Below are 24213 nucleotides of genomic sequence, written 5' to 3'. Positions count from 1 at the left end.
ATTAAGTTACATTAGTTATGTTAATTAAAATACATCAGTAATATATTCTCTTACCCTCCCTGTTTTAGAAGAAAAGGCAAACGTTTGTGATTTCATGGGGGCAGCCATCTTTTTGGTTGAAAGGAGGTGACAGGGAGTGTCACAGGAGCCCTCAGTGGCTGACCGCACTTAGCCTTCTAAACGGTGCCAGCGCACAGATCGTGCGAACTCTGGTCGCAGTCAATGCGCAGGAACCGTTAAGAATTAGCCGCAGACAACTCAGAAGGGAGCCTGTGAGACACGGGTGATTACAACGTCACCTACTGGTTCAGAGTAAACTGCCACCACCGCGGTTACTATGGGACCGTGGGGCCCACTAACTGACTGACTAATCCTGCGAATAAAACGGTTAAACACACGATATTCTGTCTAGCCAACAACAAACAGTAGCGTATCTTCAGAGACCCGGGATCATTTCTGTGTGTGCTGATAAGCAGGGTAGCGGAAAGTGAATGACTTGGAGAAAGTCGTTTATTCACGCAATATAAATAATTAATATATACAGACAATTATGAAAATCAACAATTATGAAAACAGCAATAGCCAGTATGAAAAATAAAAGAAGGGAGAAAATTACTTAGTTCCTGGAAAGATGTCCTTATTGTGGGAAGAATCATAAAGTCCTTGGTTTCAAAGTCCAGAGTTCAGACCAGGTGGATACCAGCATATCCTCAAGCTGGCATCTGATGAGTGCAAGATGGTTCAGTGTGGAGGACTCTGAGTTTTGGCTCCTCTCCCATTCTTATGCCCCTGATTCAGTAGGAGGAAGTGAGGGCGGGCCCACACACCCCCTTAGAACATGAGATGAGTCCTGCCCTTGTCCTGGAGACCAGAAATCATGCCTTAACCATATATGGGCTCTATCTCACAGAACCGTACAGGTCAGGGCAGATTTACTAATATTTTCAGATCTGCCTCGATGTACCCAGCAGTCTGATACCAAACATGAGGGGTGGGACCCCTGTGGTACCATTAGGGCACTGTTGGACTGCCTAACGGGCAGTCTTTACCTCAGAAGGTTCTGAAATGTTCTCAGACCCAACGCCAGGCAGGGCCCTACCTGCTCTGTTAGTTTGGAGGGTCTGCCAGCCTGGCAACACAGAAAATATGATACATATAGCCATTTATGGAATATGAGAGACCTCTGGGATTTATACCAGGTCATTCCCAGGCAAAGGTTCTTTGAAGTTGGCAGCAGCAAGCCACATGTCGGCTCCCTGCTGGGAAAAGGAGTCGGAGTGTCTGAGTTCCCTCACTCTAAATTTGGTTCTGTCATGGTGTTTGTCACCTTATACCTGATGGATGGGCCATCAGCACAGCTTGAAGCCAGGGACTCTCTGGGCCCAGGCTCATTAGCATATCAAAAGAGCCATCCTGCAGTTAAGGTGATGCTATTCCTCTGCTAAGAAAGGACTGCAGACCTCCTACACAATAAATCCAGATTCTATCGATTTTGAAGCGCAATCGACGCAGAGAATCGAGTGCGATCGCTTTTCTTCACGGGCGGTTCCAGGACGCGCCTGCGTCCCCGCAATCGTCCGTGACAGCCCCCCCCTTGTCCGTGGCTTAGCCACTCATCCGCAAGATGTGTGGCGGCGCCGCTAACCTGGCTGACGGGCCTCGAGTTGCCGGTACGGCGGGAAAACCTATTGGAGCCTGTGGCTCGGTTCCCCTGGACCGGTCGCGGTCTGCTACCCTCAGGGTTGACCCAACATGGACCGTTCTGGACAGGGCGTTTGCGCCACTGCAGTCGGACGTGGTGTCTGCCGGGACTGCGGACAACGGGCAGTGGGTTGGTTAGGTCAACAGCCAGCCCACGCAGGGTTCCCCTGCTGAGTGGCTGTGGACCTAAGGGAACCCCGCGGGAATCCCTGGACCTTCCCAGCTCCTGACAGACGGCACATGCCCTGCAGTAGTTGGCTACATCCCTGTTCATCCGGGGCCAATAAAACTGTTTCCGAATACCGGCGAGTGTCTTGCGGACACCCGAGTGCCCGGTCAGAGGATTACCATGTGCGGATTTCAGCACATGTCCCCTAAACGCACTCGGGACCACAAGCCACTTGGTATCCGCGTGGGATCTACCTGTAGGGGGCTGTACAGACTCACTGTACAGTCTCCCACCTTCCCAGTACACCTTGAAAGCGGCCCCGTCTGCGAGGGGCTCAGCGGCTTGCTGCATGAGCACCTCCAGGCTTGGGTCACTTTGTAGTGCGGCTGAGAATACGGCGCTGTCAGTTTCAGCCAACTGGCTCATGTCACACGAGGCCAGCGGCTGAAAGGTCTCATCCCTGCGGTCAGAGGAGGGGGAGGAGGCCGGAACCCCCTCCACCTGTCCTGAGCTCGGGTTCTGAGCAGTGCAGCTGCGCGGTACTGCTAGCACCGGTACACTGTCAGAATGGCACAGACGGACATTACTCAAATCATCATTGCATGCAGTAATGACATTGACAGGTATAGACATTTTTTCATTACAGACAGGTTGTACAGTAAACTCAGGTACAGTTACAGCATCATCACAACAGACAGTCTGTACCTCAAACTCAGGTGCCTTTGAAGCAGGCACTATTGAACCTGGTACCCTTGAACTGGGCACATTCAACCCACCTCCCCCTGGTGCTCCCCCAAGTGTATAAAGTACCTGGTGGTGGGTGGAGAGTCCGTCTCCTTCCGTGAGCGACAAGGCGGTCGTGGCAGGTTCATAATAGGACACAAGCTTGCCCAAATCAGTCCCTAGCAACACAGGGACTGGGAGATCCTTCATAACCCCAACAACCCTTTCGTGGACCCCTCCCACTCCCCAATCCAGCTTCACTCTGGCATGGGCTATGTGGAAAAGGGTGCCCTCTACTCCAGTAAGGGCAAGGGATCGGCTGGAGCTGATGCTCTCCTTTGGCACAAGATGTGAGTGAACTAACGTGATGTCAGCTCCGGTGTCTCGAAATCCGGTGACAACTTTGCCGTTCACTCTAACAAGTTGCTGCTGGTCGGTTCGGTCGCGGATTTCCTTTCCGCGGGCAAACAGGACAAAATCGGATGATCCAGGCTGTGGTTCGCTGGCGGGTTGCCTCTGCTGTGGGTGAGGTGCAGGTGATGCAGATGATCCAGGTGCTGGTGGTGTCTGTCTCCGCTCCGGACAGTCGAATTTCATGTGTCCGGGCTGGCGGCAGTAGTGACAGGTGACCTCTCCAGGCGCTGCAGGCCTGGGTGCAGCAGCTGCGCTGGGTGGCCTCTGTGGCGGACGGCTCACAGGGGCAGGAGGGTCTGCCGAGGTATTGGGCTGACCTCCTCTCCAGCTGGATGGGACAGTTCTGCGTGTATCAGCCACCCGGGTAGTTGCAAAAGTCTCAGCAAGGTCTGCAGCGACAGTTGCTGAAGTCGGCTTGCGTTCTAACACAAATTGTCGTACATCAGCAGGGCAAATGTTCAGAAATTGCTCGAGGACTATCAAGTCCTCCAGGACGCCATAAGACCCTTTGGTGAGGCCTAGAGTCCACTGACGGAGTGTGGTGAGCAAGCTGCTGACCACATCTCGGTACGAATCAGAAGACTTTTTCTGCCAGGCCCTGAACTTTTTCCGATAGGCTTCTGGCGTCAGCTGGTACTTAGTAATGATAGCGTCTTTTATAGCAGCATAATCATTATCCTTCTCCGCAGGCAATTCTGCGAAGGCATCAAGCGCTTTGTAGCGCAGCAAAGGTGTCAGATGTCTGGCCCACTGGTCTTGGGACAGACGATACTGACGGCATGCTTTTTCAAAAGACCGCAAAAACAAGTCAATGTCAGTGTCTTTTTCAATATTAGCAAATTTAAATTTTGCACTTACGGGTGCTGCAGCTCCTTCAGCAGGGAGGCTGGGCGGTGAACTCCGGCTGGCCTGTTGCACTTTTGCCATGTTTAGCTCATGCTGTCGTTGGCGCTCCCGTTCTCGCTCAGCGGCATCCCTCTCCGCGTGGCGTTCAGCAGCAGCAGCCTTGCGTTCTGCAGATTGGCGCTCCCGTTCCTCTCGTGCTTCCATGTACTGCATGTACTTTTCCAGGTCAGTCTCCATCAGCTTTTGTAATGCCTGCTGCATTACCGGGTCAGCACCCATGGACAGTCCAGTACTGGCCGGTTCCAGGCTGACAGTCTCTGGCGTAACTGTTGCAACAGGGCCCGCAGGATGCTCAACCTCTGTACGCCTAAGATCTTCAGCCTCTGGTTCCCCTTGATTGTCAGATGGGCTGGTATCCACCTCAGCGGACACTCCCAGCTCCCGCAGTTGCTGGGCATCCCATCTGGACAAGTCTGCCATCAGGTCCTGTTTTGTCTTGCGGAGGATGCCAATGCCCCTCTCTTCGCAAAGATTTTCCAGGTCTGCTAGGCACATGTTCTGGTAGTTCCCGGACATTTCCATGCCAAATAAAATAAAACTTTTGGGGAGGGGTACTGGCTACACAGTCTCTCTGTATATATAAAAAATATATTGCCTTCCAGCTACACCAACGAATTAGTTCGTTTCTCGATAGCGCTAGCGCTATCGCAGATACTTTCAGCACAACACAGATCCCACCACTGCCACCACTGTCACAGGTGCCCTCAGTGGCTGACCGCACTTAGCCTTCTAAACGGTGCCAGCGCACAGATCGTGCGAACTCTGGTCGCAGTCAATGCGCAGGAACCGTTAAGAATTAGCCACAGACAACTCAGAAGGGAGCCTGTGAGACACGGGTGATTACAACGTCACCTACTGGTTCAGAGTAAACTGCCACCACCGCGGTTACTATGGGACCGTGGGGCCCACTAACTGACTGACTAATCCTACGAATAAAACGGTTAAACACACGATATTCTGTCTAGCCAACAACAAACAAACAGTAGCGTATCTTCAGAGACCCGGGATCATTTCTGTGTGTGCTGATAAGCAGGGTAGCGGAAAGTGAATGACTTGGAGAAAGTCGTTTATTCACGCAATATAAATAATTAATATATACAGACAATTATGAAAATCAACAATTATGAAAACAGCAATAGCCAGTATGAAAAATAAAAGAAGGGAGAAAATTACTTAGTTCCTGGAAAGATGTCCTTATTGTGGGAAGAATCATAAAGTCCTAGGTTTCAAAGTCCAGAGTTCAGACCAGGTGGATACCAGCATATCCTCAAGCTGGCATCTGATGAGTGCAAGATGGTTCAGTGTGGAGGACTCTGAGTTTTGGCTCCTCTCCCATTCTTATGCCCCTGATTCAGTAGGAGGAAGTGAGGGCGGGCCCACACACCCCCTTAGAACATGAGATGAGTCCTGCCCTTGTCCTGGAGACCAGAAATCATGCCTTAACCATATATGGGCTCTATCTCACAGAACCGTACAGGTCAGGGCAGATTTACTAATATTTTCAGATCTGCCTCGATGTACCCAGCAGTCTGATACCAAACATGAGGGGTGGGACCCCTGTGGTACCATTAGGGCACTGTTGGACTGCCTAACGGGCAGTCTTTACCTCAGAAGGTTCTGAAATGTTCTCAGACCCAACGCCAGGCAGGGCCCTACCTGCTCTGTTAGTTTGGAGGGTCTGCCAGCCTGGCAACACAGAAAATATGATACATATAGCCATTTATGGAATATGAGAGACCCCTGGGATTTATACCAGGTCATTCCCAGGCAAAGGTTCTTTGAAGTTGGCAGCAGCAAGCCACATGTCGGCTCCCTGCTGGGAAAAGGAGTCGGAGTGTCTGAGTTCCCTCACTCTAAATTTGGTTCTGTCATGGTGTTTGTCACCTTATACCTGATGGATGGGCCATCAGCACAGCTTGAAGCCAGGGACTCTCTGGGCCCAGGCTCATTAGCATATCAAAAGAGCCATCCTGCAGTTAAGGTGATGCTATTCCTCTGCTAAGAAAGGACTGCAGACCTCCTACACAATAAATCCAGATTCTATCGATTTGAAGCGCAATCGACGCAGAGAATCGAGTGCGATCGCTTTTCTTCACGGGCGGTTCCAGGACGCGCCTGCGTCCCCGCAATCGTCCGTGACAGGGAGCATGAGACACAGCTTCAACTGTCCTGTGTCTCCTGATCACCCCTCCCAGCTGCGCGCACTAGGCTTCAAATCTCGAATTCAAAATTTAAAAAAAGAAATTTGCACCAAAACAGCAGAAGGAGAACAGCACCATCAGACATCTTGTCATGCTTTGCACAGCATCAGGGGAAAAATTCCCGGGCAGATTTCTTGGATGGGGCAGAGCTTAGCTTCTATGCAGCTAATAATGAGGCTTGGGTAAGAAAAACAAAGTACTGATGCTGTGAAACTGTTGAAGAAATACCAAGCGGGGCGTGGCCGGAAGCCGAACAAGATGGACGCTTAAACCTCTCGCTCCGTGAGGACTCCCAGCACCCTGCCTCTTCCACCCCTTTTCAGCGTGATGGCAAGCAAGCCGAACAAGCTTAACACGACCCTGAAGGTCCAGGGAACGACCGACACCCAGAACAAAAACATCCCGGCTATCTTCCGCTCTCAGAAAACAGGAGAAGCTGACCGCAAGGCCTCCAATATGGCGCCTGCTCCCGCCTTGGACCGTGTCGCTGAAGCCCCCTCCGCTGCCGAATTCGACTCCCCGGTAAGCAACCTTGCAATGTTCAACTACATGCGCCAGTTACCTACGATGGCAGACATGACCTCGTTAGCAGCTGACATCAAGAATAGCATGATGGGGGCGATGGTTGAACTTAAAGATGGGATGAAAGGCCTAGTGGAGCGCTTGGACAAGGCTGAGAAAGCGGGGAACAGTCGTGACGCAGCTATTGAGGAATTACAGCAATCTGCTGTTTCTCACAACTTACAGCTTATTGAAATGAATCGTCACATGGAGGACTTAGATAACAGGGGAAGACGCCACAATATTCGGGTGAAGGGAATCCCTGAAACCGTTCCAAACGAGGACATACACGCAGCATTACAAGCTATATTTAATGAACTATTGGGTCGACCTAAGGAAAGTACCATAGAAATGGAAAGAGCGCACAGGGCCTTAAGACCACGGGCTAAAGTTAATGACCTTCCCAGGGACGTAATTTGCTGTCTAGTTGACTTTACCTTAAAAGAAGATATTATGCGTACAGCCAGAGAACAGGACACTATATACTTCAATGACAGCACCATTACATTATACCAGGATTTATCGCCAATCACATTACGTAACAGGCGAGCACTGAAGCCGTTACTATCTGAACTGCAGAGACATGAGATCACATACAAATGGAGATTCCCATTTGGGCTCTTCGCATCAAAAAATGAACGAATTGCTTTACTAAGGACACCTTCCGACCTGGAAAAGTTTTGCGATATACTGCAGATCTCTCAGATTAACTTACCAGACTGGTATAGCGAATTCCGGTTGCCGGTTATACTAGACCGAATGTATACAGAGGGGGCAATTGCAGGTTCTGACACCTTTCCCTCCCGGAACGCTCGCCGCACACGAGGCAGAGGAACTATGCGTAGAAAGCGAAACACCCGCAGCTCTTCCCCGGCGAGCTCCAGGGGAAGTTCCCGAATGAGAGAGGACAGTGAGTCTCCTCATCCTCGGTCTGGAGAGTAATAAGAGGTATATGGAGGACACTTGAGTCCATGACTATATCTATATGCCTTCACAAACAAGGCTTCAGATCCGCAGCTACTGCTAATTTCTGGTTATGAACAATGCTATTTTGATGCTTATGAAGCTAATCCTTCTTTTCTAGGTTGAATATGAACACCTGGACACTACCCTGCAGGAGGCTATAAGCTATTATAGCTTGGCTAACTCACCTCTATATATAAATCCTTTCTGATAATAACTGCCCCAGGGAAGGCAGCTTTAGATATGTGTTAGATACCCTAGCTTTATTTCATTTCATAGAATTGTAATTAAGATATTTAGTTTGGTGCTAGATTATCCTTAGGCTGTTACTAAGATTACCTGATTACTTCCTTAGTATCTCCCCCCCCCCCTTTTATTTTTCCTCCCACCCAAATTGGAGGAAAATATGGCTTGCTTAGCCCCTATTGCTATGCTATATATTGCTACTGGTGGAGGGGATGGCTATGCTGGGATCCCTTAGGACACTCACTGGATATTTCCATATTTCCACTTTTCTCTTTTTTTTTTTTTTTTGAATAGCATTGAGTGTCCGTAACGAGACTTGATTCTTGTCTGGCTCCCTGACCACTTCCCCCACCAGGGGTAGCTACAGGCCGCTAAATACCACCTTCACCCGCTTGTAGGCAAATACCCCAAAGTATCCCAGTTATAGGGAAACACCATCTGTTATATTGGTGTACCCTGGGATAAAATCCTGAACTATACACAGCAGCAGCTCATAGATCATTTAACATACTATCTGATTTTATTTGGTTTAGGAACATAAAAACCGCATCAAAAGGTGATACATGACTGGTGCTCTAACTACTATCTTTTTGTTTACGCTCCTTATCTTGTTTATTTTTTGTAACCTTCCATATCAATACTTGAGGACAATCATGGCTCCCCTCTCCATTACTTCTTACAACGTGAAAGGCCTTAATAACCCTTCCAAAAGACACTCTCTTTTCTTAGAGTTACATAAACTGAACTCAGATGTGGGCCTCATACAGGAAACTCATTTTCAAAGAGATAAAATCCCCTCATTTAAAGATAAACACTATACGCAGATTTATCATGCAACTAATGCCCTCTCTAAAACCAAGGGAGTCATGATTGTCCTCCATAAACGTATATCATTTGAACTGCTTGACTTAATACGAGATGATAAGGGTAGATTTATTTTCATTAAGGGTAAAATGAATAATGAACTAACCACTATTGTTTCAATATACACGCCAAATACAAAGCAACCAAGCTTTCTACGGACTGTTTTGACCAAATTGAAGGGATTCTGTGAGGGCCTTCTGCTGATTGGAGGCGATCTCAATGTTTCATTGGATCCTCAGATTGATACATCGGATGGGAAATCTTCCCTTCCTTACTCTGCCTTGAAGCATATTAAATACTCCTTGACTTCCATGCAACTAATTGATTCATGGAGATTAGCTAATCCTTCAGGAAGAGATTACTCTTTTTTCTCGCCACTTCACCAAAAATACACCAGAATCGATCACGTTCTGATTATGCAGAGGGACCTTCACAGACTTCTTAGCTCTGAGATTGGTGTAATGTCCATCTCAGACCACGCCCCGGTCACTACCAAGCTCCACAGAAAAGATATACATCCCAAGCAATGGCTATGGAAACTTAACCCTGATATCTTGGCAGGAGATGAGGCGGTACATAAAATTTCACTAGCTTTAAAGGAATACTTCGACCTGAATGTTAATGAAGAAACAAATCCCATGTTTACATGGGAAGCCCATAAGCCAACAATCCGAGGCCTATTTATTAGCATAGGAGCACAGATTAAAAAGGAGACGGAGGGTTTCATCAATCATCAAATACAGGCACTGCGAGAATTAGAATTAAAACACAAAAAAGCCCCTGGCCCCACAGATATGACTAAAATAACTGAAGCTAGACAAAACCTACTAAGGACCTTACACAGAAGAGCCCAAAAGTCCTTTCTCCATAGGAAAAGGATCTTCTATGAACAGGGGAACAAACCCGGCAAAATGTTGGCTAGAGTTCTGAAACAAAGGACAATGCAATTACAGGTTAACGCCATCAGGAAGGCTGACTCTACTGTTGCAAACAAATTAGATGACATAGCAGAACAATTCAGACTTTTTTATAGGGATCTTTATAACTTACAAATCCCCCAAAATAAAGCAAATAGAGATTCCTTAATTAGAGCCTTCTTACAGAAAAACTCACTACCTCGCCTCCCTGACTCAGATTTGGAAAAACTTGAATCAGAAATCACACCAGAGGAATTCTATCTTGCTCTGAAAAATACACCAGCAGGGAAAAGCCCAGGACCTGATGGTTTTTCATTCCCCTACTATCGCAAATTTGGGGACTTGCTATGTCCACATTTTTTAAAAGCCTTCAATAATCTGACAAAAGATCCCTCTCACTCACGAGAACTTTTAGAAGCTCACATAACTGTGATCCCTAAAGAGGGGAAAGACCCCCTTTCCTGTGCTGGATATCGCCCCATCTCCCTCCTAAACAACGACCTCAAATTATTCTCAAAAATTATAGCATCTAGATTAGGGCCACATATGCCTTATTGGATAGACAAAGATCAGGCAGGTTTCGTCCCCGGACGGGAGGCCAGGGACAACACCACTAAAGTTATAAACATACATCATTGGCTTTCTCGGGGGTCGGTGGAGGGGATTTTTCTCTCCACCGATGCCGAGAAGGCCTTTGACAGAGTTGCCTGGGACTACATTCACGCAGTCCTAAGGGAAATGGGACTGGGAGACCACATGAAAGACTGGATATCCTTACTTTACTCTGACCCATCTGCCAGAGTTAAAGTTAACTACACGGTATCTGACAGCTTCCCCCTAGGGAATGGAACTAGGCAGGGGTGCCCGCTATCACCACTCATTTTTGCTCTTACATTGGAGCCCTTCCTTATACAAATCCGCTCTAACTCAGATGTTCATGGCATTCGGATTGCTTCTAAAGAATACAAAATTGCAGCATACGCTGACGATCTGATTTTCTTTATAACCGAACCTTTAATATCACTGCCTAACTTACTCCAGGCATTTGACGACTTTGGGAAGCTATCATATTTAAAAATAAACTACAGCAAATCCGCCGCCATGAACATCTCTCTGCCGGATACAATTGCTAAGCAATGCCAACAGAACTTCCCATTTAAATGGGAGACTCACAAATTTACTTACTTAGGCATTAAGATAACTTGGAAACTATCAGAGTTATTTAGGGAAAACTACCTTCCACTAGCGGAATCAATTAAACGTGACCTGGGAAAATGGAGTGGTAGGCCCCTCTCATGGTTTGGTAAGGTGGCTAGCATCAAAATGACAACCCTCCCACAAATATTGTATCTATTCCAGGCCCTCCCAATCCACTTAAACAAAACATGGATCAAGTCGTTGCAGTCAACGATCACTAGATATATCTGGGGCACCAAACCCCCTAGACTCAAAAAAGCTAAGCTCTGCTACCCAAAAGACAGAGGGGGACTAGGTCTCCCCAATCTATGGACCTACTACCAAGCTGCTCTGCTTTGCAGAGTAACAGACTGGCACTGCAACACTGAATCCAAAGACTGGGTGCGTTTGGAAAATGAATTTTTCCAGAGACCAATACTGTGGATGCCGTGGTGTTCATCCACAAAAACATCACCTGAGGCCCACTCGGAGATAAGAACACACCCCTTAATAGGACCTACCCTGAAAAACTTCAAAGCCTTATGTCAGGTAACTTCTATCTCTTCTATCCCAGGCCCACTCACATCCCTTCGACATAACCCAGACTTTCCCCCTGGACAGCATCCCAATTTTATACCTTTTTTCTCGCATTCACCCAATCTATTAGCAGGAGAACTGATGGTTGATGGGACCCTCCCGGCTCACTCTGCATTGATAGAAAGCACCTCGGATCAGATCCCATTTTGGGCATACTTACAAATTAGAAGCTATATGCAACAATTGAGTAAAACTGGGGTTTTGTCAAGACCACTTACTCTGCTAGAAACTCTGTGCAAACAGGCCACTCCTCAAAGACACCTCCTTTCCCGCTACTATAAAATTATTCTGGATGAAACCCAGGATCCCAAATTTTTATTCAAAGAGAACTGGGAAAAGAAACTTAACAAACTATACTCAGATGAGGACTGGTCCAGAACTTGCATCTTAACCTTTAAGAGCTCTTTAAACACAGTGATGCAAGAATGCAACTTCAAATTGCTCTCTGGCTGGTACAGAACCCCAGAAATTTTACACACCATGATTAACTCAATCCCCAACACGTGTTGGAGGTGTAATTCAGCAGTGGGCGACTTGCTCCACATCTGGTGGTCCTGTGCTGGGATAAGGAGGTTCTGGGAAAATGTACAAATCCAAATTAAAAAAATCACTATGGTAGACCTGCAACTATCTCCAGACCAATTTTTACTACACATGAACCAAGATGCCTTGCATCAATACCGATCCTCCTTGCCTTGTCATATGATCAACGCTGCTAAGGCATGTATCCCACTGCTTTGGAAATCACCCAATCCTCCTTCAACTAAACTATGGTTTGAAAAAATCAACCAAATACATGAGATAGAAGAACTTATAGCCCTGAAAGCACACAGGGGAGACAAGTTCTACAATACCTGGGCACTATGGATCGATTATACAAGCAGTGATGCTTACAAACAGACACTAAGTCCCACCCCCCTCACTTAGCCGACACTCGGAGATGTTCCCTCTGTCCTCCACTACAACTGATCCTGGCTGCCATCACTTGGGCCTCACATCACATCACATCACATAGCAGAAATCAGGCTTACTAACACTTTTGTGATTATAAAATAATACAGTATCATTGCCTCTTGAAAGGAACCGCTTATCCCCTGCCAAGATAGATAGACAGATAGATAGAGATAGATATGGATACGGATACAGAGATAGATATAGATAAAGATAAGAGGATATAAAGATATATAAAGATATATGAAAATATATAGAAAAACTTAATGAATAAAGGATATAACGGGCCCTCTGTAACCCACCCTATAATAATGTAACTATTAGTAAATAATTCCTGAACCAAATAATATAATACCATACTATGCTTCTCCTTGCTTAGAGTATATTTAGTTTTGAATGCTGCTGTGTAACTGTGTAACTGTTAACTGTTAGCCGTTGACTGTTAGTTGTTAGCTGTTAACTAAGTTCTGACTTGTATATCCTGTGAATTATGACATATTGCTTGGCAGATACCCTCCCTTGAAGGGTCCCTTTTTTTTTCTTACTATGGATGTTATATACTAATAAAAATTGTTTCAAAAAAAAAAAAAAGAAATACCAAGCCTTTTCAGTGCTGCTGAGTAGATTTTTAGTCTGGAGGTTCACTTTAACATCCACTATTTCCCAATGTATGCGCTTTTGACCTGATAAATTGGAGCTAACAAGTGACTGATTCAGGTACTGCAAGCTCAATTGTATTTGCACACTAATAGTTAAAGTCAGGCCATTTCAGAAAATTGATGTGTGTTTATATTATAGCACTCCAGTGACTTTAATCTAGCCCATTACTGTGTTTACATTTTAATTGAATTCATTACACATTATACTTTAGGTACTATAGTACCATTTGAGAAGGGCTAATAGGGGTTTGTTGGTAATTACAGTATTTTGTATACATTTTCATATACTGTATTTATAGGTTTTACAAATTGGTGTGGATCTAATATTCCCTTACTGTATAAACCATTCAAATTCATATACAACCATTAGAACTAAATGCATTCCATACAACAATGATTACTTCATCAGAAGTATGGCTGCAGAGCATAAGAATATGTAAATATATACTGTATACATGGCCACATTTTAAACAATAGTTCTGGTCACAGAGTAAGTGATGTAACGTGTAAAGAGATCAAAAATAGGTAATTGTGTGGTAGAAAAAAAGTGTATGCATTTCCTGTCAGTGGTATGAAACCCATATATCTAAACTTATAAACAGGTTACTGGATGTACCAGTAAAACACCATACAATAGATAGCACTTTTTTTAACACCATAATTCTACAAAGTACTTTTCTCGGAAATTCCATCTTTTCATATTGTTCTGAATTAAATACCTTTCTGTATATCCATGAACATGATTCACAACGATTTTCACCTGTTTCCCTCTGTTTTCACCTTATCCATATTACATTTGTAAGCTCCCAAAGACCAATATTATAATTAAGGTAAAAAAGTAATATTGAAATTAAATTAATCAGGAACAACTTACTTTGAGTAATAATTTTGCTTGGAAATGTGCTGAAAGGATATTTTTAAGGCTTGAAAAGACTTGAAAACCACATTGCAATACCAATTAAATAACAGTAAATCATATGTACACCTGTACGGTGTGCCAATTGATGGATGAAATGCCTGCTATGTAATAAATACCTGGTTTGTAATAAAAATATATATACACACACACACTCACACATATATACTGTACATGCACTACCTTTCAATATTTTTTTTTCTATACCCAACTTAATTTCATAAACAAGGTCAGACCGTAAGATCATATGCATAATAGTGAGCAAGATTTGCTACAAACATAGTCAGGAACAAAATGTAACCACTAAGACAGTTCTTGTGGCTACCTATCCATCTGTCACAGCTGCATTTCTTTATCTGACAGCGAATGATGCAAAATAAGTCACGTTGCCTTCATCTATTATTATTCACCTATAAAAATAAACCACCTTTAAAGTGTATTCAAAGCTGTGAGAAAAGCCATTGGAATACATACAGCCATTCGGTGTACATTTTTTTATGCTTCCTATAGACTGTAAACTTTGACAGTATAATAAAATGGCAAGCAGAAACTGTGATTGGCTTGCAGTTAATGTTAACTGTGATTCCTTGTGCACAAACTTCATTTGTTGAGCAGGAAATCAGACTCATTCATACAAATCTCTTTTAATTTTTTTGATAGAAACTACAAAAGCTTATGTTAATTCTCCTTGTAGTAATAATGTAATCATACCCAGTGCAGCACCGTTTCTATGGGCGTGCAAATAGTGCAATCACCCGGGGCGCTGGATTGAGCGGTGGGAGGGATCAGCAGCAGGGGGAGCGAGAATAGTGTATTTACAACTCACCTTCCACCGCCGATCCCCTCAGCCTCTGTTTCCTCTCCCAGGCGTCTGTTGCTTTGGTAACCGCGTTTCCCTGTGATGATGTGATTGCATGTCATTACAGGGGGCACTGTTACCAGTGCGACAGACGTCGGGACAGGAAGGAGATATAGGCTGCGGGGGTTCGGCGGTGGAAGGTGAATTGTAAATACACTATTCCAGCTCCCCCGCCGCTGTGCCTATACTTGGGGCACCTACCTATCTAACCTATACTCGGGCCATCTACCTATCTAACTTATACTCGGGGCACCGACTTATCTAACCTATACTCGGGGCACCTACTTATCTAACCTATACTGCGGGCACCTACCTATCTAACCTATACTGGGTGAACCTACCTATCTAACCTATCTAACCTATACTGGAGGCACCTACCTATCTAACCTATACTCAGGACATCTACCTATCTAACCTATACTGGGGGCACCTACCTATATAACCTATACTCAGGGCACCTACCTATCTAACCTATAATCGGGGCACCTACCTATCTAACTTATACTGGGGCACCTACCTATCTAACCTATACTGGGGGCAACTATACTAACTACAGTACCTTTATTGGAAGCACCTGCCTATCTAACCTATACTGAGGGCACCTACCTATCTAACCTATACTGGTGGCAACTATACGGGCTACCCTATACTGGAGGCAGCTACCTAACTAACCAACACTGGGGGCATTTACCTATCTAACCTATACTGGGGGCAACTGTGCCTGGCTACCTAAACTGGGGAACACCTATATCTGGCTAACTAAACTGGGGGCATCTAGATCTGGCTAACCTATACTGCGGGCACCTATAGTGATTTTTACTCCCTTGCCCTAGGTGCAATTTAGCCTAAAAACCCCCAGTGGGTAGGCGCACGGCGCACCAGACAATAATTAGCTACTGTAGTGACATTTGGAAAGGTAAATGAAGACCTTTTTTAATCGTTTGAAATGGAAAACAAGTAGCCTAAGCTGCATGTGGAAAGCTTAAAGGCGCTTCCCTGAACAACGTGCGCAAAAGTATTGAAAAAATTACTTTCATGGGTTTGGAATTTTAAGAAACACACACATTTTCTATTAAGATTGATTAAATAAGAAAACAGTATTAGCAATAATACTTGATAATCATTTTAAAATAGGTTTTGAAGAAGTTTTTGAAAAGATTGGTGCTGTGAAACTAACAATGATTTCCATAATCTTAAGATTAAGGATCCTATCACACAGAAAATTGCAACCGCAGTGCGATCATGGTTTCTACAAGTTAACAACTGCATGTTTTGCCACGATTACTGATGTGATCAACGGGTGGTATTACAATTCCTGATGTGGAAATAAAAAAACTGTGGGAGGTTTTTTGAAATGAGAGACTGCAAAGCAAATTGAATAGCACAGTATTTGCTATATGACTGCCATGTGCTCCCCTTCATTTAACTCAATTGCAAATGCAGGAAAATACAGCAAGCATTACGTTTGCGATTAGGTTAAAGTTGGATCATACTACTGTGTGCAGGGCACCGCGATTACTATGTCATAGTGCCCTTGCGATCAGCAAAACAAATGCACTTCAATAAACTGATTAAAGCGCTTACGGTGTGGAAAGGCCTTTAAACTTTTTGCATTACAGTATTAATTTTCACCTAAATACAACAGACCCTCAGTTGTATCCTATCATCTAAACACTTCATACATTCTGCCTTAACTTGAAAGACCGTAATCCTCCCACCAATGACCATTTAACAAAGGTTTCAGTGCATCTCCCTTTCCGGATGTTTCTGGTATACTTAGTCTGGTCACAACTGACCATTTAACCAATTCTTTCTTAGTTGTAAACTTCCTCTACTAAAAATAATTCTTCACCTCAGCAATCCTCTCTTTTGTTGATTTTTTTTTTCACCTTTGTTCAGCTATCATAAACATATGTTTCCTCACAGTAATACATACAAATAAGTAAACAAATGACCAGGTTACCTCAGTCTTGCAATATACCGTAGTCCAAATTCTGTAGAAATCTAGAGAACAGTGGTTCTCAAAGTGTTTCTTCTTAGAGGTTATTGTGAATGATTATGTCCTCATTCTAGACATAAAAGTGGCAGGAAAGAGTGAAGAGAAAGGGAGGGGCCAGTGAGCATCAGAGCTCTGACAGCATACCAGCTTGATTTTTGTATAAGATAAAGAAATTGTAACACCTGCACAATTCATTCGCGTTCTCCTTGTATGTAGATAATAATAAAAAGAAATTACTTAAAGTAGCTAATAAACTTAATGATATCTTGCATATGTACAATTCTCCAAAAAAAATATTCAAAATTATTTCTGTTTATAAATGTATTTTAAGTTGCTATGTAAACTGAGTATACAGTGTTACCACAAGAGAAATGAAAGTTATTGTGTTACCACTAAACTGAAGAAAAAGTATTTAAGGAGAATCCGAGGTGAGAAACAAATGGAGGCTGCCATATTTATTTCTTTTTAGACAATGTCCATTGCCTGGCTGTCCTGATGATCCATTGTTTCTAATCCTTTAAGCCATAGACCCCTAACAAGTATGTAGATCAGATCTTTCTGACAGAAATCTGACAAGATTAGCTGCATGCTTGTTTCAGGTGTGTGATTCAGACATTTAACGTGGCCATACATCAGGCAACTTGGCCGATTGACCATACAATTAAATTATTATAATCGAAATTGGTGCTGCCACGTGCATGCCCGACTGACAATGCTACCAATTTTCGGCCTGAAATTGGTCACAATAGTGTATCGGGCATGCTGCAGGATGTAGGGCCGACTTGTTTGATTGGTTGTGTGGTGGTAACGGTGAACGGTATCGGGACTAGCAACGAAACCCCAGGCGCTGTTCCCGCAATGTGTACAAGTGTGTGTAATGTGTAAATGTGCTTTAATGTGCATTTATACATTACCTGTCCTGTGTCCCGGTGGCTGTCCATCTTCCGCCTCTCTTCAATCAACCGCATACATGCTGCCGGCGCATAGCACGCTGCCGCGTGACGTCGTACGTGCCACGCCAGCAGCGTGTATGCGATTAATTGAAGAAAGGCAGAAGATGGACAGCCACTGGGACACAGAGAAGGTAATATATAAATGCACATTACAGCACATTTACACATTGTGCACACACATACTCACATACATACACGCACAACAGCAAGGCAGAGGATGTGGTGCGCTCGGCCGAATAGCAAGAGATTTAATGCTGAAATTGATAGGGAATCAGCCTGTGGTGTATGGGCAGCTAAATTGCACACACCTGAATTTGACTGAATAACCTTGCATGCAAGGAATGTGATGAAGGCTAAAACATAGTTACATAGTTATTTGGGTTGAAAAAAGACATATGTCCATCGAGTTCAACCAGAGAACAAAGTACAACACCAGCCTGCTCCCTCACATATCCCTCTTGATCCAGAGGAAGGTGAAAAACCCTTACAAGGCATAGTCCGATTAGCCCCAAAAGGGAAAAAAATTCCTTCCCGACTCCAGATGGCAATCAGATAAAATCCCTGGATCAACATCATTGGGCATTACCTAGTAATTGTAGCCATGGATGTCTTTCAACGCAAGGAAAGCATCTAAGCCTCCTTTAAATGCAGGTATAGAGTTTGCCATAACTACTCCCTGTGGCAATGCATTCCACATCTTAATCACTCTTACAGTAAAGAACCCTTTTCTAAATAAATGGCTGAAACGTTTTTCCTCCATGCGCAGATCATGTCCTCTAGTCCTTTGAGAAGGCCTAGGGACAAAAAGCTCATCCGCCAAGCTATTATATTGCCCACTGATGTATTTATACATGTTAATTAGATCCCCTCTAAGGCGTCTTTTCTCTAGACTAAATAAACCCAGTTTATCTAACCTTTCTTGGTAAGTGAGACCTTCCATCCCACGTATCAATTTTGTTGCTCGTCTTTGCACCTGCTCTAAAACTACAATATCTTTCCTGTAATGTGGTGCCCAGAACTGAATTCCATATTCCAGATGTGGCCTTACTAGAGAGTTAAACAGGGGCAGAATTATGCTAGCATCTCGAGTTTTTATTTCCCTTTTAATGCATCCCAAAATTTTGTTAGCTTTAGCTGCAGCGGCTTGGCATTGAATACGATTATTTAACTTGTCAATGAGTACTCCTAAGTCCATCTCCAAGTTTGATGTCCCCAACTGTATCCACTTTTATTTTGTATGGTGCTAGACTATTGGTACGACCAAAATGCATGACTTTACATTTTTCAACATTGAATTTCATCTGCCATTTATGTGCCCATATAGCCATCCTATCCAGATCCTGTTGCAATATGTCCCTATCTTCCTGAGAGTTGATGATTCTGCACAATTTTGTATCGTCTGCAAAAATAGCAACATTGCTCACTACTGAATCTACTAGGTCATTAATAAATAAATTGAAGAGCACTGGACCCAGTACAGACCACTGTGGGACCGCACTGCTAACAGTTTCCCATTTTGAGTATGTTCCACTGACCACAACTATTTGTTTTCTGTCCATTAGCCAATTCACTATCCATGCACACAGAGTCTTCCCCAGTCTTTGCATTCTCAACTTTTGCACCAGACTTTTGTGGAGAACAGTGTAGAAGGCCTTTGCAAAGTCCAAGTATATCACATCTACAGCATTCCCAATATCCACATTAGCGTTCACTACCTCATAAAAGCTGAGCATGTTAGTCAAACAGGACCTGTCTTTAGTAAACCCATGTTGATGCTGAGAAATAAGATTATTTTCTACTATGAAGTCCTGTATAGTATCTCTTAGTAACCCCTCAAATAGTTTGCATACAACTGATGTTAAGCTTACAGGTCTATAATTTCCTGGATCTGATTTTTTGCCCATCTTAAATAATGGGAAAACGTGGGCTGTACGCCAATCCACTGGGACTCTGCCAGTTGAAATAGAGTCACAAAAGATAAGATAAAAGAGTTTATCTATAACTGAACTTAATTCCCTTAGGACCCGAGGGTGCATGCCATCCGGGCCAGGTGCCTTGTCTATTTTTAATTTTTCTTAGTCTTGCCTTCACTTCTTCCTGCATTAAGTATTTAACCTCCTTAGCGGTATGCCCGACAGTGTGTCGGGCATAACGCTTTGTGGCCCCAGGAGTCCCCCTGTGCAGCAAAAAATTGATCCAATGGCTATCAATTCACTAGCTAGCACTAGGCTAGCTAGTAAGAGTCTCCGGCACCCTCCGCTCCCCTGCAATCTTCCGCGATCCCCCGGTTTATACGTTACCTCCCCTGGATCCAGCGATCGCGCAGCCTGCCAGCACAGCTCCGGTCTCTCTATGGGGAGGATCGGGTTTGCGCATGACGTCATGATGTCGGCGACGTTATGTCATCTGCGATCCTCCCCATAGTGAAGACCGGAGCTGTCCGGGGAGGCTGCGCCGAAAGCTGGATCCAGGCTGGGTAACGTATAAATGGGAAGTGGCGGTGATCAAAGGGTGCCGGACACTTCTTCTAGCTAGCACTAGGCTAGCCAGAGGGTTTATCGCCATTAGGGACAATTATTAACAAAAAACGGGCAAAAAATAAAAACACCTCCTGAGCGGCGTAACACTCAGGAGGTGTAACGATTGTGGAACTTTCTCCGTGATCAGCGCACAACGCGTGCGCTGACACGGCGGAAATCCTCCACAAGCGTGTAATTGCAGGAACCCAGCAAAAGGTGCTACGCACCTGTAGAGGGAAATTCCTGTCGGTAGATGGCGCTGGGGAGTGCAGAGGAACCAATCCTCTGTACCTCCACAAATGCCAGACAGGAATTGTACGAAGCGCAGAACGCAATCGCAAGAGAGGCGATTGCGAATGAGAATGAGCAAAGGGACAGGTTGTATGTGTGTGCGCCAATCCAGTCGCCACCCCGCGACTGCGCACACACAACAGCAGATATGAAATAGGAACGCAATCGCGAGAGGTGCGATCGCCAGACGTGACACAAGGCAGATCAGAATAGAATACAAGGGTAGCAAAGGCACAGCAAATAATACAATGAGGAGATACGGAAAATAACAAACGCTAGCTAACCGCGAACACCGCACTCATTCGCAACAGTGCACGCGGTTATGCGCGGTCTCCACGTGATAAGCACAATAGAGACAAGCACGCCTAACTAACCATTGACAGACAAACATGAAACAGGGGACGCGAACGCTTGCTTAACGGTTACCTCACCGAGCCTCCAGCAAGCAGTCGTAGCAGACAAGACAGACACACGAAAACAGGGACAAGCGAGAGATCCACAGCACTAGCGAAAAGTGGCTAGCGAGATCCAGGTACAGAGTAGCAGAACAGAAGGATCCACAGCACTAGCGAAAAGTGGCTAGCGCGATCCCAGGAGACAGAACAGAAGGATCCACAGCGCTAGCGAAAAGTGGCTAGCGCGATCCAGAGAGGCAGAACAGAAGAGATAGCTGGTAGCAACCGCTGCACCAGCTATGCTCCAAGAACAGAGATCAGAACGACTTCCTATCGACCACCGCTGGGACAGGACAATCGCAACAGACAAACAAAACCGATAAACAATCCTAACTGCACTAGGGAAATCTGCCTAGCACAGTTTCCAGGAATTACTCTAAGCTGATCTTCAAACAGAGAGTAAGGCTGACACCCGACCAGGAGTGTTACATAGGACGAAATCCTTATGACCAGCGAAGCATTGTGGGAAAGACATAGGACTTATAGTACACGCCTCCAATGAATGTGACCAGGCAATTTGCATGACAACGTATGCAAATTCCTCTGCAAGCACAAGCTGCAAAACTGACAGAAGCTCTTCTTTCCAGAGTCCTGCAGCATGCAAACCTACACAATGGTCAAAAGGCTGCCTGCCTGCACAGGCAGCTGAGCAAATCATTACAGTACCCCCCCCCCCCCCCTCCAGGGTCGAATTCCAGACGACCCTCAAAACTGCTATTAGCAACAGACTCAAACTGAAGACTCATGAAGGTCGGGGCAGCCCGACAAGGTCCAATTCCAGAGTCAGTCCACCCGAAACCGACCTCATCAGAAACAGAAGCCACCGAAACATGCCCATCAGTACTACCAGTCTCAGTATAACACCCATCAGGGCTGTGAACGCCAGAGAAGAAGCCATCGACACCCTCCAGACAATTATACCCACCACCTTCCAAGGAGCATCCGAAAATACCAAACCTGCCACAATACCTGTTCGAAGTGTCCCTTACAACACAAAAGCCACCGTTGATTTTATCTAGGGTACCAAGCAAAATTTCTCCCGGGATCTCCCAGAACCTTTTGAAGCTCCACAGAGATCCCAAGAGGGCAGAACAATCACCAGGCTCACATGGAGAATTACCAAGAACCCCCATGGAACCAATGACAATTCTGGATTCAGAATTACGAGGACACCCATCAAGATCAAGACTTTCAGGGACCATTTCTGGGCATGCAGGCAGGCAGGCCATATCAGAGCATGTCTCCGCCGAGGAAGCATCTGAGTACGCTGGTAACCGAGGCACACTTGGGCTTTCTGGGTCACAGAGCACACTGGGGTACACCAGCACAGGAGAAACCTCAGGACATGTCGGGGAACTGCCAACCTCAGAGTCCAGCACGACAAGACCAAAACCAGTACCGGACAGAGAATCATCATGAGTGGAGGTCACAGGCACTGGACTTTCAAAAGAAGACTCGGATACAAATTCAGAAATTTCTGTGACAATAATATCATCATTGACTACATATGAGTGAAGCTCCATCAGAGCTGAAAAGGTAGCGAGCAAGGCAGCAATGCCTACGGAAGAGGGTAACACCTCAGAAGGACTTGGGGGGCAGGAGACATCTCCTACAAGTTCTGCACCCTTTGGGAGGAACTCGGAGACCTCCAGAACATCAAACAAGACCTCAGGAACATCATTTTTCAAGTTTTGTAAGAAGGATTCTGTACTATCCATGTTACAGGGCAAAACTGGAACTTTATTTTGAGAACAGGGCAGATGTCCCAGGGAAGGTTCCACCATAAACTGAGACTGAATTTCATCATCATGAGTGGAACGTACAGGAATATTCACTGGACCACACACTGACTCCCTAACTTTAATCTCGCTGCACCCAGAATTCTGCGTAGCAGTCAAACTAGCTTGCAACTCCAAAACTGCAGAAAGACAGGTAAAAATAACAGCAATACCTAGACGAGCCTCTAGGGGCAGGGCAGGAGATATTGTACAAGGCAATATTGACTCATCCAGAGTACAGGGTGGAGAGTCAGAACTTTCTTCAAAGCAAGAAAGGGACTCCCAAATGTCAGTGTGATTGGACATCATTTTGTTATTCATGGTACAGGGCAGGCTCAGAGAAAGCGTCTCTGAATAAGGCAAAGAAGGTTCAGCATCAGATTCGCAAAACCGAAGCGCTGTATCACTCTTAGATTCGGCTAACAATGTCGAATCCGAGGAATCAGAACGCAAAACCTGCGAATCAAAATTCACTTTAGGTTGTGAAACTGATGCTTCCATAGCGCAAACCTCCGCGATCTGCGGAGCAGACTGCAAGGCATCTAGGACCGAAACACTGGAGCAACTGTCTCCAGGCAACGGGCCCTTACAGGTGAGAACAGGGTGAGACGGAATCATTTGCAGAAGAAATAGCGACATCAACAGGATAAACTTTATTAGGCATATTAATTTTACTTTTGACGCTGCACAGTCGAGAAACTTTCCCCATAGCAGGGTCACAGATGGAAGATCTCAAAGATCTGTCTCTAAATGACAAAGGATCCCACACATCCTTGAGGAAACCGGCAGACTCATGCCGATCACAATCTGCAGGAACATCCGAGAAACAGGCATCAGATCGCACAGATTCAAACTGCACACTGTCAGGAGAGAATCCTTCAGGATTCGCACAGGAAACAACAACAGCAGCATACTCATTAATTTCAGGTTGCACAAAGTCAAGACTCTCATGCTTTACCCCAGAAAGGCAGGAACAATCATCCGACAACGATGTCTCTTTATTGGAATCAATTGGTTGGTGTGTGTGCAACTCATCCAAAATCGTTTGCCATACATAGATCACCAGATCCACATCATCCTTGTCACATTCATCGGAATCAATCAGAAGGTACATAGAATCAAGACAAGCATTCAAGACATCTTCGCTTTTTGCGATGTAAAAATCGCAAAAGGCTTTCCAATCAAAATCGAATTCCTCCAGCAAGGCCCCAACATCCCAGGAAGCAAATGGGGGTTCAAACAGGCCAGTATCCAGATAATCTCCATAGGGGTGGAGTTCAGGAACAAGAACAGATTTTTTTAACTGCTTTAATCTAGTGTGCGATCCTACCTACATCAGGATCCACATAAGCTTTGGACTGGGGCAAAAAACCTGGAGATTGAGCAACATCATTA

At 45.0% G+C, this 24213-nt stretch overlaps 1 protein-coding gene across 1 annotated transcript in view; it reads right to left on the bottom strand.

Annotated features, from left to right (window-relative positions):
* Nucleotides 1-16878, bottom strand: part of ZAP70 (zeta chain of T cell receptor associated protein kinase 70) — a 188315-nt gene extending 171437 nt beyond the window's left edge. Inside the window, exon 1 of the mRNA XM_068233768.1 lies at nt 16787-16878. The gene's annotated coding sequence lies outside the window, so the exon portion shown is untranslated. The remainder of the gene's footprint in view (nt 1-16786) is intronic.
* Nucleotides 16879-24213: the final 7335 nt, after the last annotated feature.

Source organism: Hyperolius riggenbachi, chromosome 1 (assembly GCF_040937935.1).
Source record: "Hyperolius riggenbachi isolate aHypRig1 chromosome 1, aHypRig1.pri, whole genome shotgun sequence".
NCBI lineage: Eukaryota > Metazoa > Chordata > Amphibia > Anura > Hyperoliidae > Hyperolius > Hyperolius riggenbachi.
Note: the sequence above shows the minus strand (reverse complement) of the source record. Positions and strands in the feature narration are given on the sequence as shown.